Raw genomic sequence first — 16,548 nt, 5'->3', positions numbered from 1 at the left:
TGTTTCATCAAGCCAGCTCTCGGCCACATTCAAAGTGCAGCAAGGACGGTTCGCACAAAGATGCGCCGCAAGGTTTGCTGACCTGTTTACATGCTGAATAACAAAAAAAGAGGAAATATTACCGAGCACTCCTATTTGTAACAAGATATGAGCCAGAATTAAGCGAGAATCATGGCGAGTGTTCCATGCAATCAACTTCCATTATCACATGCGAGAACCCTCGAAGAGAACCAAATGTGTTGAAGATTGCTTTATCACATTTTAAAATTATAATAAGAGTGCAGACGCTCCTCCATCCGATTCCTAGTATTAGTATAGTACATACCTCTATTGACTATAATAGTAGTACTAGTACTACTGGTAAACTTTGCGCTTGGCTGTTCACCTATTCGGGAAGTCGAACAATAATAGTACTAGTATAGTGTATGCTTATGGCAATCTGACACCGAATTGACTATTGCACGTCCACCCCCTGAGCGAGGGAGAGCTTGCATAAGTCAAAAGTTTCTCCTTGTTCTGCGAGCCACCGCGCGCAAGCTTCTCCCGTCCTGCAGCCTTCTCCTCGTTCGGCAAGTTGAAGGGACACAACAAAGTAATGCTAGTCCATACTGCCTCCTCTTCGGTTAATATGTCTTAAGTTCAAACGAGATAAATACATTGTCTGTCACTGTATATTTGTAAAAATACGGCCAGTGGACTTCATAATATGCTCATTGCGCTCAATATATATATATTCCGGTGTTTATACGATCACTAACTCACCCTTACAGAGTATGTGTGTGCATGCACGTGTAGGTTGAGCACTTGAGCGTGACCGTGTGTGTTCCGTCATGTGCTCGGACATGCATGCATTAGGGCGTCGCACGCATTTTTGCGTCCATGTGTATGTTTGACTGTTGCATACACGTAGGGGGAGTACGTGTAGGGGCCACTAAGGAGCGGTCAAATCACACAGTAAGTTAGTCGGAAGAAGCAACCATCATTTCACTCTTCAATGACACGTATACAATATAAAATGGTTGATATGGAGAGAAAAAGAAAACCACTATATATACACTAGCAGGAGCCTAAGCTACAAGCCTTCTTGCTTAGGTTGCTCTCTTCACAAGCATAGAACGACTGTGGCCACACCGCTGGTCACATATCCGGCCTGATCCCGCAGCTGGGGGAAGGGAACAATGTTCTGCGTAGACGCGGTCGACATCAGAGAGGGAGAAAACCCATAGTCGGTGCGTCCCAATCGGGGGTCACCGTGGTATGGGCCGATGTCGCGTCCCAACCGCCCTTCTAGCTACAGCCCGACATCCCAGGTAGTCCATCTTCCTTTTGGAGCCAGCTTGCTCCACTATCGTAGCTCTGTCTCCATGTCGATCTTTCTCTACTTCTACCGGCTTCTACTTGTGAGGAGTTTATGTCTCATGAACTAGTGCCAGTACTATTATCTAATCACACTTCTTCAATATCTTTGCCATCAGGGATGCTCAGGTAGATTTTAGTGGAACTGCACAAAAGCATCGTGTGATCCAAGGTTGCCAGCCGTCTTTCCTTCGACAGGTTCTACCTGGCCAGGAAATTAAATCCTGTTTAGGGTTTAGGGTTTAAGTCATAGTGACCCCATCAGTAGTTTTTATTTCGTACACGCTCTCACAACTTTTATCTTTAGTTGTGAAGTAAATATTGGCTATGATCTGTGAATCATTGAGATGCATCAGTATGCGTGTTAGTTTTCCCTTGTATTTGATGGAATGTTGTGATGGGTCAACCTTGGAATAGGAATGAAAATGGAGTGGAAAGTTTCTGTTTTTCTAGAGAAAAAATGGAAACGGACAGAAACCAATGTTTCGTTTCGTCGGAGCGCGCCATCGAGCAAAACCAACATTTAAATCACTTCTATCGTGTTCGTGTCTCACCCTCCTCCATGGCTCGACCCCACATGGTCGCTCGCATGCCACTCACTGCAAACCGAGTATACGATAACTATCCCGCCTGCTTTTCGATGGATCGCGCCATGGAGTACTAGCACTACTGGAAGAGACTAACGAGTTGGGGGAGGACAGCTAGCTGTAGCATGGACTCCCAAGAACTTTTTACATGCATGTTGTGGCCGGATATTGCGACCTTTGAACGCAGAGCAGTCGCGTGCACCAGGAAGCGGCGCGGGCGACGCTCTCTCGGCCGGCGCGCCGCTTCAATGCCAGCACCAGTGAGAGGTCACGTCCGCTCTGGCCGGGCATGAATGCGGCACTGACCATTTCGGGTGGGAAGCACGCGTGGGTGATGAAGAGGGTTCAGGTTGGTCAGGACCGGCCATGGCAGAGGTCCGGACGCCCGCAAACAAGAGATGTTGTACTTTAATATTGCTGCATATATAATTAACAACGTAAATAATGTGCCAGTTGGACAAATATGATTGGAGATGGAGATGGAAATGGAATTTTACATAAACACGGATATGCATGTCTATGTCTATGTGTGTGTGCACGACGACTCTCGCGACCTGGAAGCGGGGGCGTGTTTTTGATCGAGTTTTCTTTCTTGGTACGTTAAAAAATTGTCCGCTAGTTTTCATTTCTTTTTTCCGGGAACGCGCGTATTCTATTTAAAACCACTGCTATGGAGAGATTTTTTACTCCATTATAGCCTCTTGTTTGATAGAGTTTCTCGTGTCTCGCTCTCTCACCCTCTCCATATCAAAACAAGATGATAGTGTCCACTCTATCTCTCTCCTCACCGGTGGTCACAGATCCGGCCAAATCCCGTCTGCTGCGGGAGGTGAGGAGGTGCAACATTGACATTGTTCCCGTCGGCGATGGAGGAAGCCGATGCGCACCGTACTCTCGGAGCCGGCGCTGGCGCGGACGAAGGTCCTGTGCGCCCTTGTTCGCTGCCATCGTGTGGGCAGATCCCGCCCACCCGCCTAAAAGAAATCTCGCCCACCTAAGGTATAACTTCTTGTACTGGTCCAGCTCCCCAGGTTGCTGCATGCGGGTTTTCTTCTATACGACTACTCCCCAGCTCCCCATGTATAGTAGCTATGGTTCGTCAGCTGGTCCAACATCACCTACTATTATAGAGGAAATGCCACTCGAAAAGTTGTCCTGATTTATGCCTCGGTGGAGGTATACATGTTGTTTCGACAAAAAGTACATGGTGGTTGTGCGGTCATTGTCCATATGCTCCTATTGCTGCTGCTAATCTAATACTATCACTGATTAAATGAAGAAATGCTTTTTTTTCTCGGGTATCCTGGTTTTGTTCCCATCAAGATAATCATGATGCTTCTGTTTGTTGGTGTACTATTCATTAATTCTTATTGACAATTGAGATGTCGTTGCTAATCTTGTAAAACAAAGTAACAACACTGTATCCCTTTTTATATTTTTGGAAACAGCAATGCGTATCTCCATACCCGGGCATGTCTTCCTCAATTTTAGTGGAACTGCAAAAAATTGGATGGCCATTGTTGTTCCGCCTCACTGTCCTCTGCCACATGGTTCTTCCTTCCTCGAGCTTGATTACTGAGAAGAAACAGACCACAGTGAGGATTTGTCGAACTTCATAGGTGCCTCACCCAAACTTGATGCCAAATGGATGATGCATCACCACGATGACCTATCGATGCTCATGGTTGCGCCTCATGGTTGCGTCGGTTGGTGAAGCTGATCGATTTTCAATGAAAAACAAGTTGTCTTCCATCAGTGCTCTTTGCTTGTTACGCACAAAGATGATATCCTTCGTCAGTTCACCTTGATTGCGTTGGGGCGCAGTCGTCTTTCACGTTGGTGCAATTTTATCACACAATTGGCTATGAACTAAATGTTTCCTCGAAGAAGGATCGACGTTGGTACTAAGAGCATAAGTTTTGTATTGATTTCTAAGCCTTCTCACAACTTTTCTCTAGCTCCCCTGTAATTTTATTTGTCCAGCTATTAACTTTGATTTAAAAAATGGTGTGGACTAAAAACCTGGATGGACGTAGTAGCCCTCCATTTTTATTTACTCCGCATATTACATTTGACTAAAGTCAAACTTTGTAATACTCTCAAACCTTTCCGATAATTGAAATTAAAATTCTTTATTTGTACACACTCTCACACGTTTCCGATAATTTGGCGCATGTGTGGTTGTTCACTTAAGGGAGGGTAGTGTACTGCACGTGAAGGACAGGAAGTGCGACCAGGACGCGTGGATCGTTAGTTCATCGGAAGTAGTAGTAGTTTTCTTCATTGTGCGTTAAATAAAGAGTTTTGTTTTGTACTTACACAATTTAAAACGATTGTTATGGAGAGAATAAGAAAATCACTCCACTATATATTAGTCGTATACATGAGTACTATATGGACGCAGCTTCATTGACTTAGTGCACCTTCCTTTGGGTTTATGACAGGTGGGCCCAAAATGTGGCTGGCTCACCTGTCATATAGCCAAAAGCAGGTGCAGTTAAGGCACCGGAGCTCAGTCCGTACTATAGTAGTATATATATATGCTGGAGCCTCAGCGCTTGTTCGCTAGGGTTTGCACTCTCCACACTCTCGCCGCACTACATATATATACACGCTGGAGGCTCAGTGTTCATTTGCTAGGGTCTGCTATATTCACAGTCTCTCACCCTCTCTTCACCAGATCTAAACAAGACTGCGCTGGCCTCTTGTCTCTCTCTCCCCCCTCACCGCTGGTGAAGGAGGTGTCCGAATCCCCTCGCACCGGGAAGGGGAGGAGGTGCAGCATTCACTCTATCGCCTTCGGCGAGGGAGGCAATCCACTGCCGGCTACGCTGTTCTCTTTCACCCAGCGCTTATGCGGCAGGACCACCGACCACTTCTTCCTCGCTGTCGTACATAGTGTGGGCTGATCCGACCTCCCGCTGCACGCCTTGCCACTTCCCGATGACCCTAAGGTATAAGTTTCTTTGAAACCGTCATTGCTCTAGCTGCATGTGGATCTTTTTTGATTTGTAGTCGAATCTAGGTCTTGGTTCAAAGAGGAAAGAAGGGTTCGGTGGGCTGGAGCATGAATCTAGGACGTGGTTCAATGAGGAAAGGAGGGAGGGAAAGTAGTATAGACTGGCTATCCAGCCGCTTTGTTGGTCAAAAAGAAAAAAAGGGGCAACCCAAAACTGGGGGGTCGGGTAGTTTGTCCAGGACTAGATTTGCTGCCCTGACATAGGAAAAAGGTTGAAGAGAACAAATACGAGACCAACGCAGATATGTTGCTTGTCTACATACTCTGCATCACCCATTTATACGTGTGGACGCACATGGTGCTGGCATGTCCCATGTCCCATGGCCCATACAACTATTTTGCTGTTGTTAATCTAAGAATGCCACCGGAAAATTGAAGCAATGCCACTGTTAAAAGTAAATTACATTTTTAACGAATGTTGTTCTAAGAGAATGTCTCTATTAATATGAATCAATGCAACCATTTTAGAAATGCTACTATCCTACTTAGTTTTCCATCAAGATAAGTTAGATGCTTCTTTTTGTTGCCGTTTGTTTCATCCTCCTTTATCGGCAAGTAATTGTTTCCTTTTTTGCCTCTGTTAAAACAGGGGTATCTATTCAACTTGTTGCTATTGCGACATTTTTCTTCTCTATGAGAAACACTTATGTTTTATGAGTGTTTTGTGCAGTTCAACTTGAATGTCACACTGATGAGTTTGCTTAATTTTGGTGGAACTGCACAAAAGGAGATCGAGATTTGTTTCTAGTCTTCGTGGCGAGTTGTTTCAAATCTTGGTCTCATCCACATGATGTGCAGTGTGCTTCGAGATGTTGTACTACTTGTTTTGGTACTATTTTAAATAAATGTTGAATTGAAGTTATTGTATTGTTGTCTTTTCCCATTAAGTAGTGAACAAAAATGGGACCAACCAGACATGATGGTTGTTGCTTTGTTACAACAAATTCAGCATCACCCCCTTTATAAGTAGATGGAAGCACATATTGTTGTTGCGCCCACTCTCCCCTGGAACTGTTTATGCTTTTCCTTAATCTAATGCCGCTGGTAAAATTAAGCAATGCCACTCTCAGAATTAACTATTGAATCTTATTTCAAAACTGCAACACTTGTTAGGGATTGGAGGGATTACCATTTTTGTGGCCGCATGTTTCATCCTCCTTTATTAACCAGTAATTGATTCCTTTTTTGCCTCTGTTTAAACAAGGATATCTATTCAACTTGTTGCTATTGCGACATTTTGCTTTGCTACGCGAAACACTTATGTTTTAAGAGTGTTTTGTGCAGTTCAACTTGAATGTCACACCAGCCACTTTGCTTAATTTTGGTGGAACTGCACAAGAGGAGATCTAGATTTCATATATGTGTTGGCATATGTGTCCAGTCTTCCTCTCGAGCTGTTTCAAATCTTGGTCAAGAAAGGTCAGTACCAACTTTCATCCACATGATGCTGCAGTGTGCTTTGAGATACTTGTATTGGTACTATTTTTGGATAAATGTTGGATTGAAGCTATTGAACTGTTGTCTTTTACCCTTAAGTGAGCAAAAATTGTTCCAACACAGACATGATGCTTGTTTCTTTGTTACAACAAAACTCTGCATCACCCCCTTTATAAGTAGATGGAAGCACATGCTGTTGTTGCGCCCACTCTCCCCTAGAACTGTTTATGTTTTTTGTTAATCTAATGCCGCTGGTAAAATTATGCAATACCACTCTCAGAATTAATTAACTACTAAATCTTAGTTCAAAACTGCAACACTTGTTAGGGATTGGCGGGATTACCATTTTTGTGGCCCCATGTTTCGTCCTCCTTTATTGGCAAGTAATTGATTCCTTTTTTGCCTCTGTTAAAACGAATCAGTCGCATTGTGTTAGGAATGGTACTATCCTGCTTTGTAGTTCTTTCTACATGTTTAACCAAGGTATTGTTAAGATAACGTCTCTGTTAAAATGAATCAGTCGCATTGTTTTAGGAATGGTACTTTTCTGCTTTGCCGTTCTTTATACATGTTGAAACAAGGCATTCTTAAGATAATGTCTCAGTCAATATGAATGAATTACACTGATGGAGAATTGCTACTCTCCTGCTTTGTTTCCCATTAAGATAAGGTAGATCAGTAGATGCTTTTCTTCTATGAGTACAAGTCATCAACCGTTATTTCTGAGTAATTGTTTCCCTTATACCTATTGTTGCTTACAGGGATATCAAAATTAAAGGTCGATTTTATTCCAACTTTGACTTTAGTTGAACTGCACAAAAGGAGCCAATGTGTCCAAGGCAAACTGCTGCATTACTGGGTCCAGTTAGTCGTTCCACTTTGCAGAAAGAAGCAGTCACTGTTTGCGCTACATTATAGAAGGAATGACCGAGAAGCTTTACAGAGTATTAGTAGACGCTGGTGACATGACTAGTCCGCAGAGAGCATCGGCAATTCTACAACACGTGGAGTGCACTGGGCAAAAAGTGCCCAAACAAGTACAAGAAGCCACGACAGGACTCCACGATCATAGGCATTACATATTTTGAATGGGAAAAGCTTGTAAAAGTTTAATCATTGATGTTAGCAAGAAGACGTTAGTTTAACATATTGGAATTGGAAAGCCTTGTCAAAATTTGCTCATTGATGTTAGCCAAAAGACATGCATTTGATATTTTTGAGTGGGACGCCCTTTGCTGTGAGCAGCGTCGATCAATTTTTCCTATTCCTGTGTTCAGTTTAGAAGTAAATAGTTACTCTGCTGAGATATTCCCGTGTTAAGAGTTTGTTCTGAATATTGTCTATGTAATGCCAGGCCTTGTGTTTGATTGCATAGTTGAGCTTGGAATGTTGTGGCATGCGGCATCATGAACTATTCACTGTGCCTCCTGAGAATAATGCTTCGTATTGTTTTGCATGTCGATCTAATGCCAGTGATTTGCTTGTTAAGAAGATCATCCGCTTCTATTGTTTTCGTGCTTAAGAAGTTCATCGTCTTATGTTTCATTCATAGCCTATAAGACAAGTCGGGTAGGTTAGACGTGAAACCATATGATGTTCCGACTAACTCATCATCTTAGGCCGTGATATCGTTGTTTTCCAACCAAAACCGCTTGTAAATAAAAGCAGATGGTCTCGGGCGAAGCGCTTGGTTGGTCGATTTCGACTAGTAAAATATACAGTAGTCTCTCAAATTACACGCATAACCCACCGGTTATACTTACAGACCTCGGGCCCTCGATTTCCTTATGCCTATATTTTACGCGTTGTTTCCGATGACGAGTAAATTACACTTGTATGTTAATACAAGTGTGAAATAAACTAGAGCTCCCAAGCACGGCCTTACCGTTTCATGTCGTCTCAGTCTCTCGAAGGCGCTCATAGGTGTCCGATGATCCTGGCTTCCTGAATGAGCAGCGGGCGATGTATCAGACTATCCATAGGGCCCGCGAGGCCCTCTCCGTCGTCCTTTGAGTTGTTGCATGCTACGTCTTGAGCTTGCGTTGGTTTTCCCCGAAGAGGAGAGGATGATGCAACACAGTAGCGTAAGTATTTCCCTCAGTTTTTGAGAACCAAGGTATCAATCCAGTAGGAGGTCACGCGCAAGTCCCTCGTACCTGCACAACACAATAGCTACTCGCAACCAACGCGATTAGGGGTTGTCAATCCCTTCACGGTCACTTACGAGAGTGAGATCTGATAGAGATAAAAAAATTGGTATTTTTGGTATAAAGATGCAAAGTAAAAAGTAAAAGCAAAGCAAGTAAATAAAGTGATAGAGATTGATATGATGAGAATAGACCCGGGGGCCATAGGATTCACTAGTGGCTTCTCTCAAGAGCATAAGTATTCTACGGTGGGTGAACAAATTACTGTTGAGCAATTGATAGAATTGAGCATAGTTATGAGGTTATCTAGGTATGATCATGCATATAGGCATCACGTCCGTGAAAAGTAGACCGAAACGATTCTGCATCTACTACTATTACTCCACTCATCGACCGCTATCCAGCATGCATCTAGAGTATTAAGTTAAAAACAGAGTAACGCCTTAAGCAAGATGACATGATGTAGAGGAATAAATTCATGCAATATGATAAATACCCCATCTTGTTATCCTCGATGGCAACAATACAATACGTGCCTTGCAACTCTCTCTCTCACTGAGTAAGGACACCGCAAGATTGAACCCAAAGCCATGCACCTCTCCCATTGCAAGAACTACCAATCTAGTTGGCCAAACCAAACGGATAATTCGAAGAGACTTGCAAAGATAACTCAATCATACATAAAAGAATTCAGAAAAGATTCAAATATTCATAGATAAGCTGGATCATAAACCCACAATTCATCGGTCTCAACAAACACACCGCAAAAAGAAGATTACATCGAATAGATCTCCATGAGAGAGGGGGAGAACATTGTATTGAGATCCAAAAGAGAGAAGAAGCCATCTAGCTACTAGCTATGGACCCGAAGGTCTGAAGTAAACTACTCACACTTCATCGGAGAGGCTATGGTGTTGATGTAGAAGCCCTCCGTGGTAGATGCCTTCTCCGGCGGAGCTCCGGAACAGGCCCCAAGATGGGATCCCGTGGATACAGAAGGTTGCGGCGGTGGAATTAGGTTTTTGGCTCCGTATCTGGTCTATTGGGGGTACGTAGGTATATATAGGAGGAAGGAGTACGTCGGTGGAGCGTCAGGGGACCCACGAGGTAGGGGGCATGCCCAGGGGGGCGCGCCCTCCACCCTCGTGACCTCCTCTGGTCCTTCTTGGAGTAGGGTCCAAGTCTCCTGGATCACGTTCGGTGAGAAGATCACGCTCCCGAAGGTTTCATTCCGTTTGGACTCCGTTTGATATTCTGTTTCTTCGAAATACTGAAATAGGCAAAAAATAGCAATTCTGGGCTGGGCCTCCGGTTAATAGGTTAGTCCCAAAAATAATATAAAAGTGGAAAATAAAGCCCATTATAGTCCAAAACAATAGATAAAGTAGCATGGAGCAATCAAAAATTATAGATATGTTGGAGACGTATCAGGCATCCCCAAGCTTAATTCCTACTCGTCCTCGTGTAGGCAAATGATAAAAAGAGAATTTTTGATGTGGAGTGATACTTTGGCATAATTTCAATGTAAATCTTCTTAATCATGGTATCAATATTCAGATCCGAAAGATTCAAGACAAAAGTTCATATTGACATAAAAATAATAATACTTCAAGCATACTAATCAAAGTAATTATGTCTTCTCAAAATAACATGGCCAAAGAAAGTTATCCCTACAAAATCATATTGTATGGCTATGCTCCATCTTCCCCACACAAAGTATTTAAATCATGCACAACCCCGATGACAAGCCAAGCAATTGTTTTGTACTTTAACATTTTCAAAAAAAATTCAATCTTCACGCAATACATGAGTGTGAGCCATGGATATAGCACTATATGTGGAATAGAATGGTGGTTGTGGAGAAGAAAAAAAGAGGGAAGATAGTCTCACATCAACTAGGCGTATCAATGGACTATGGAGATGCCCATCAATAGATATCAATGTGAGTGAGTAGGGATTGTCATGCAACAGATGCACTAGAGCTATAAGTATATGAAAGCTCAACAAAAGAAACTAGTGGGTGTGCATCCAACTCGCTTGCTAACGAAGACCTAGGGCATTTTGAGGAAGCCCATCATTGGAATATACAAGCCAAGTCCTATAATGAAAAATTCCCACTAGTATATGAAAGTGACGAAATGAGAGACTCTCTATCATGAAGATCATGGTGCTACTTTGAAGCACAAGTGTGGTAAAAGGATAGTAACATTTTCCCTTCTCTCTTTTTCTCTCATTTTTTATTTATTTGGGCCTTTTCTCTTTTTTTGGCCTTTTTTTCGTTCGGAGTCTGAACCCGACTTGTGGGGGAATCATAGTCTCCATCATCCTTTCCTCACTTGGGACAATGCTCTAATAATGATGATCATCACACTTTTTATTTTTCTTACAACTCAACAATTACAACTCGATACTTAGAACAAAGTATGACTCTATATGAATGCCTCCGGCAGTGTACTGGGATATGCAATGGAACATGAGTGACATGTATGAAAGAATTATGAAAGGTGGCTTTTGCCACAAATACGATGTCAACTACATGATCATGCTAGCAATATGACAATGATGGAGCGTGTCATAATAAACGGAACGGTGGAAAGTTGCATGGCAATATATCTCGGAATGGCTATGGAAATGCCATGATAGGTAGGTATGGTGGCTGTTTTGAGGAAGGTTTATGGTGGGTGTATGATACCGGCGAAAAGTGCACGGTATTAGAGAGGCTAGCAATGGCGGAAGGATGGGAAAGTGCGTATAATCCATGGACTCAACATTAGTCATAAAGAACTCATATACTTGTTGCAAAAATCTAGAAGTTATCAAAGCGAAGTATTACGCGCATGCTCCTAGGGGGATAGATTGGTAGGAAAAGACCATCGCTCGTCCCCGACCGCCACTCATAAGGAAGACAATCAATAAATAAATCATGCTCCGAGTTGATCACATAACGGTTCACCATACATGCATGCTACGGGAATCACGAACTTCAACACAAGTATTCTTTGAATTAACAACTACTCAACTAGTATGACTTTAATATCACCATCTTCATATCTGAAAACAATTATCAAGCATCAAACTTATCTTAGTATTCAACACACTCAAAAGAAAGTTTCACATATCTTGAATACCAAGTATATTAACATTAAGCAAAATTACCATGCTATTAACAGCTCTCAAAATAATCTAAGTGAAGCATGAGAGATCAAGTTTCTTTAAAACAAATCCACCACCATGCTCTAAAGATCTAAGTGAAGCACTAGAGCAAAAATTATCACGCTCAAAAGATATAAGTGAAGCACTATGAGCAAAACTATCAAGCTCAAAAGATATAAGTGAAGCACATAGAGTATTCTAACAAATTTCAATTCATGTATGGCTCTCTCAAAAGGTGTGTACAGCAAAGATGATTGTGGTAGACTAACAAGCAAATACTCAAATAATACAAGACGCTCCAAGCAAAACACATATCATGTTGGTGAATAAAAATATAGCTCCAAGTAAATTACCGATGGAAGTGGACGAAAGAGGGGATGCCTTCCGGGGCATCCCCAAGATTTGACTTTTTGCTGTCCTTGGATTATCTTGGGGGTGCCATGGGCATCCCCAAGCTTAGGCTCTTGCCACTCCTTGTTCCATAATCCATCAAAAGAATTCACCCAAAACTTGAAAACTTCACAACACAAAACTCAATAGAAATCTCATGAGCTCCGTTAGAGAAAGAAAACAAAAGACTACTTCAAGGTACTGTAATGAACTCATTATTTATTTATATTGGTGTTAAACCTACTGTATTCCAACTTCTCTATGGACCATAAACTATTTTACTAGCCATAGATTCATCAAAATAAGCAAACAACACACGAAAAACAGAATCTGTCAAAAACAGAACAGTCTGTAGTAATCTGTAACTAACGCAAACTTCTGGAACTCTAAAAATTCTACCAAAATAGAAAGTCCTGTAAAATTTGTTTATTGATCAGAAGCAAAAATAATCAACGCAAAATCACGTTCCTGTAATTTTTCATAGCCAAATTCGTGCGCGCAAAGTTTCTGTTTTTCAGCAGAATCAAATCAACTATCATCGTAGGTTATCCTATAGGTCCTACTTGGCAAAAACACTAATTAAAACATAAAACCACATCCAAACATAAGGTAGATGGATTATTTATTCCTAAACAGAAGACAAAACAAAAAATACAAAATAAAATTGGGTTGCCTCCCAACAAGCGCTATCGTTTAACGCCCTTAGCTAGGCATAAAAGCAAGGATAGATCAAGGTATTGCCATCTTTGGTAGGCAATCCATAAGTGGCTCTCATGATAGATTCATATGGTAATTTTATTTTGTTTCTAGGGAAGTGTTCCATACCCTTCTCTAAGGGAAATTGGAACCTAATATTCCCTTCCTTCATATCAATAATTGCGCCAATTGTTCTTAGGAAAGGTCTACCAAGAATAATAGGACATGAAGGATTGCAATCTATATCAAGAACGATAAAATCTACGGGCACATAATTCCTATTTGCAACAGTAAGAACATCATTTATTCTTCCTATAAGCTTTTTAATAGTGGAATCTGCAAGATGCAAGTTTAGAGAGCAATCATCAAAATCACGGAAATCTAGCAAATCACATAAAGTTTTGGGAATAGTAGAGACACTAGCACCCAAATCACATAAAGCATGAAACTCAAAGTCTTTAATTTTAATTTTAATAGTAGGTTCCCACTCATCATAGAGTTTTCTAGGGATAGAAACTTTCATCTCAAGTTTTTCTTCATAAGATTGCATCAAGGCATCAACAATATGTTCGGTAAAGGCCTTATTTTGACTATAAGCATGAGGAGATTCTAGCACGGATTGCAACAAGGAAATACAACCAATCAAAGAGCAATTTTCATAATTAAATTCCTTGAAATCCAAAATAGTGGGTTTAGCAACATCACGGTTTCTATTTATTTCAATCCCACTTTCATCAATTTCATCATCAAGATCTAGAAACTTTGAATTCTTAGAATGCCTTCTAGGTAAAGGAAGATCATATTCAGTTTCATCAAGATTCATATTGCAAAACAAAGATTTAATAGGGGACACATCAATAACTTTCAGATCTTCATCTTGATTTTCATAGGAATTAGAAGAACACGCTTTAATAAAGGCATCTTTGGAAGCACGCATCCTAGCGGTTCTTTCTTTGCACTCATCAATGGAAATTCTCATGGCTTTGAGAGACTCATTGACATCATGCTTAGGAGGAATAGATCTAAGCTTTAAAGAATCAATCTCGAGAGAAATTCTATCAACGTTCCTAGCCAAATCATCAACTTTAAGCAATTTCTCTTCAAGCAAAGCATTAAAATTCTTTTGTGAATTCATAAACTCTTTAACACTACTCTCAAATTCAGAGGGCATCTTATTAAAATTTCCACAAGAGTTGTTGTAGGAATTTCCATAATTATTAAAAGGAGTACTAGGATAAGGCCTAGGATTAAAATTCCCTCTATACGCGTTGTTACCAAAACTATTCCTACCAATAAAATTCACATCCATAGATTCATTATTATTCTCAAGCAAAGTAGATAAAGGCATATTATTGGGATCAGAAGAAACACTCTTAGCAAATAAAATCCTAAGTTCATCCATCTTTTCACTGAAAACATTGATTTCTTCTATAGCATGCACCTTTTTATTAGTAGATCTTTCAGTATGCCATTGAGAATAATTGACCATAATATTATCTAGGAGTTTAGTAGCATCTCCTAAAGTGATTTCCATAAAAGTGCCTCCCGCGGCCGAATCTAAAAGATTTCTAGAAGCAAAATTCAATCCAGCATAAAAATTTTGTATAATCATCCACAAGTTCAAACCATGAGTAGGGCAATTACGTAGCATTAATTTCATTCTCTCCCAAGCTTGTGCAACATGTTCATGATCAAGTTGCTTGAAATTTATAATATCGTTTCTAAGAGAGATAATCTTAGCGGGGGAAAATACTTAGAGATAAAAGCATCTTTGCACTTGTTCCAAGAATCAATACTATTTTTAGGCAAAGATGAAAACCACGCTTTAGCACGATCTCTAAGTGAAAAAGGAAATAGCTTCAATTTAACGACATCATTATCGACATCTTTTTTCTTTTGCATATCACATAAATCAACGAAGCTATTCAGATGAGTAGCGGCATCTTCACTAGGAAGGCCAGCGAATTGATCTTTCATAACAAGATTCAACAAAGCAGTATTGATTTCACAAGATTCAGTATTGGCAAGAGGAGCAATCAGAGTGCTAAGGAAATCATTATTATTGGTATTGGTGAAATCACACAATTTGGTAGCATCTTGAGCCATCGCGCCAAACAAGCAAACTAACACACGAGAAAAAAGGCAAAGGAAAAAGAGCAGGAGATTGGGAAAGAGAGGGCGAATAAAATGGCAAGCGTGAAGTGGGGGAGAGGAAAACGAGAGGCAAATGGCAAATAATGTAACGCGAGAGATAGGTATTGTGATGGGTACTTGGTATGTTGACTTTTGCGTAAGCCTCCCCGGCAACGGCGCCAGAAATCCTTCTTGCTACGTCTTGAGCTTGCGTTGGTTTTCCCCGAAGAGGAGAGGATGATGCAGCACAGTAGCGTAAGTATTTCCCTCAGTTTTTGAGAACCAAGGTATCAATCCAGTAGGAGGTCACGCTCAAGTCCCTCGTACCTGCACAACACGATAGCTACTCGCAACCAACGCGATTAGGGGTTGTCAATCCCTTCACGGTCACTTACGAGAGTGAGATCTGATAGAGATAATATTTTTGGTATTTTTGGTATAAAGATGCAAAGTAAAAAGTAAAAGCAAAGCAAGTAAATAAAGTGATAGAGATTGATATGATGAGAATAGACCCGGGGGCCATAGGATTCACTAGTGGCTTCTCTCAAGAGCATAAGTATTCTACTGTGGGTGAACAAATTACTGATGAGCAATTTATAGAATTGAGCATAGTTATGAGGTTATCTAGGTATGATCATGTATATAGGCATCACGTCCGTGACAAGTAGACCGAAACGATTCTGCATCTACTACTATTACTCCACTCATCGACCGCTATCCAGCATGCATCTAGAGTATTAAGTTAAAAACAGAGTAACGCCTTAAGCAAGATGACATGATGTAGAGGAATAAATTCATGCAATATGATAAATACCCCATCTTGTTATCCTCGATGGCAACAATACAATACGTGCCTTGCAACTCTTTCTATCACTGAGTAAGGACACCGCAAGATTGAACCCAAAGCCATGCACGTCTCCCATTGCAAGAACTACCGATCAAGTTGGCCAAACCAAATGGATAATTCGAATAGACTTGCAAAGATAACTCAATCATACATAAAAGAATTCAGAAAAGATTCAAATATTATTCATAGATAAGCTAGATCATAAACCCACAATTCACCGGTCTCAACAAACACACCGCAAAAAGAAGATTACATCGAATAGATCTCCACGAGAGAGGGGGAGAACATTGTATTGAGATCCAAAAAGAGAGAAGAAGCCATCTAGCTACTAGCTATGGACCCGAAGGTCTGAAGTAAACTACTCACACTTCATCGGAGAGGCTATGGTGTTGATGTGGAAGCCCTCCGTGGTAGATGCCCTCTCCGGCGGAGCTCCAGAACAGGCCCCAAGATGGGATCTCGTGGATACAGAAGGTTGCGGCGGTGGAATTAGGTTTTTGGCTCCGTATCTGGTCTATTGGGGGTACGTAGGTATATATAGGAGGAAGGAGTACGTCGGTGGAGCGTCAGGGGGCCCACGAGTTAGGGGGCGCGCCCAGGGGGGTGCCCCCTCCACCCTCGTGACCTCCTCTGGTGCTTCTTGGAGTAGGGTCCAAGTCTCCTGGATCACGTTCGGTGAGAAGATCACGTTCCTGAAGGTTTCATTCCGTTTGGACTCCGTTTGATATTTTGTTTCTTTGAAATACTGAAATAGGCAAAAAAACAGCAATTCTGGGCTGGGCC

The sequence above is a fragment of the Triticum dicoccoides genome, chromosome 4B (assembly GCF_002162155.2).
Source record: "Triticum dicoccoides isolate Atlit2015 ecotype Zavitan chromosome 4B, WEW_v2.0, whole genome shotgun sequence".
Taxonomy (NCBI): domain Eukaryota; kingdom Viridiplantae; phylum Streptophyta; class Magnoliopsida; order Poales; family Poaceae; genus Triticum; species Triticum dicoccoides.
This window is presented reverse-complemented; position numbering follows the sequence as displayed.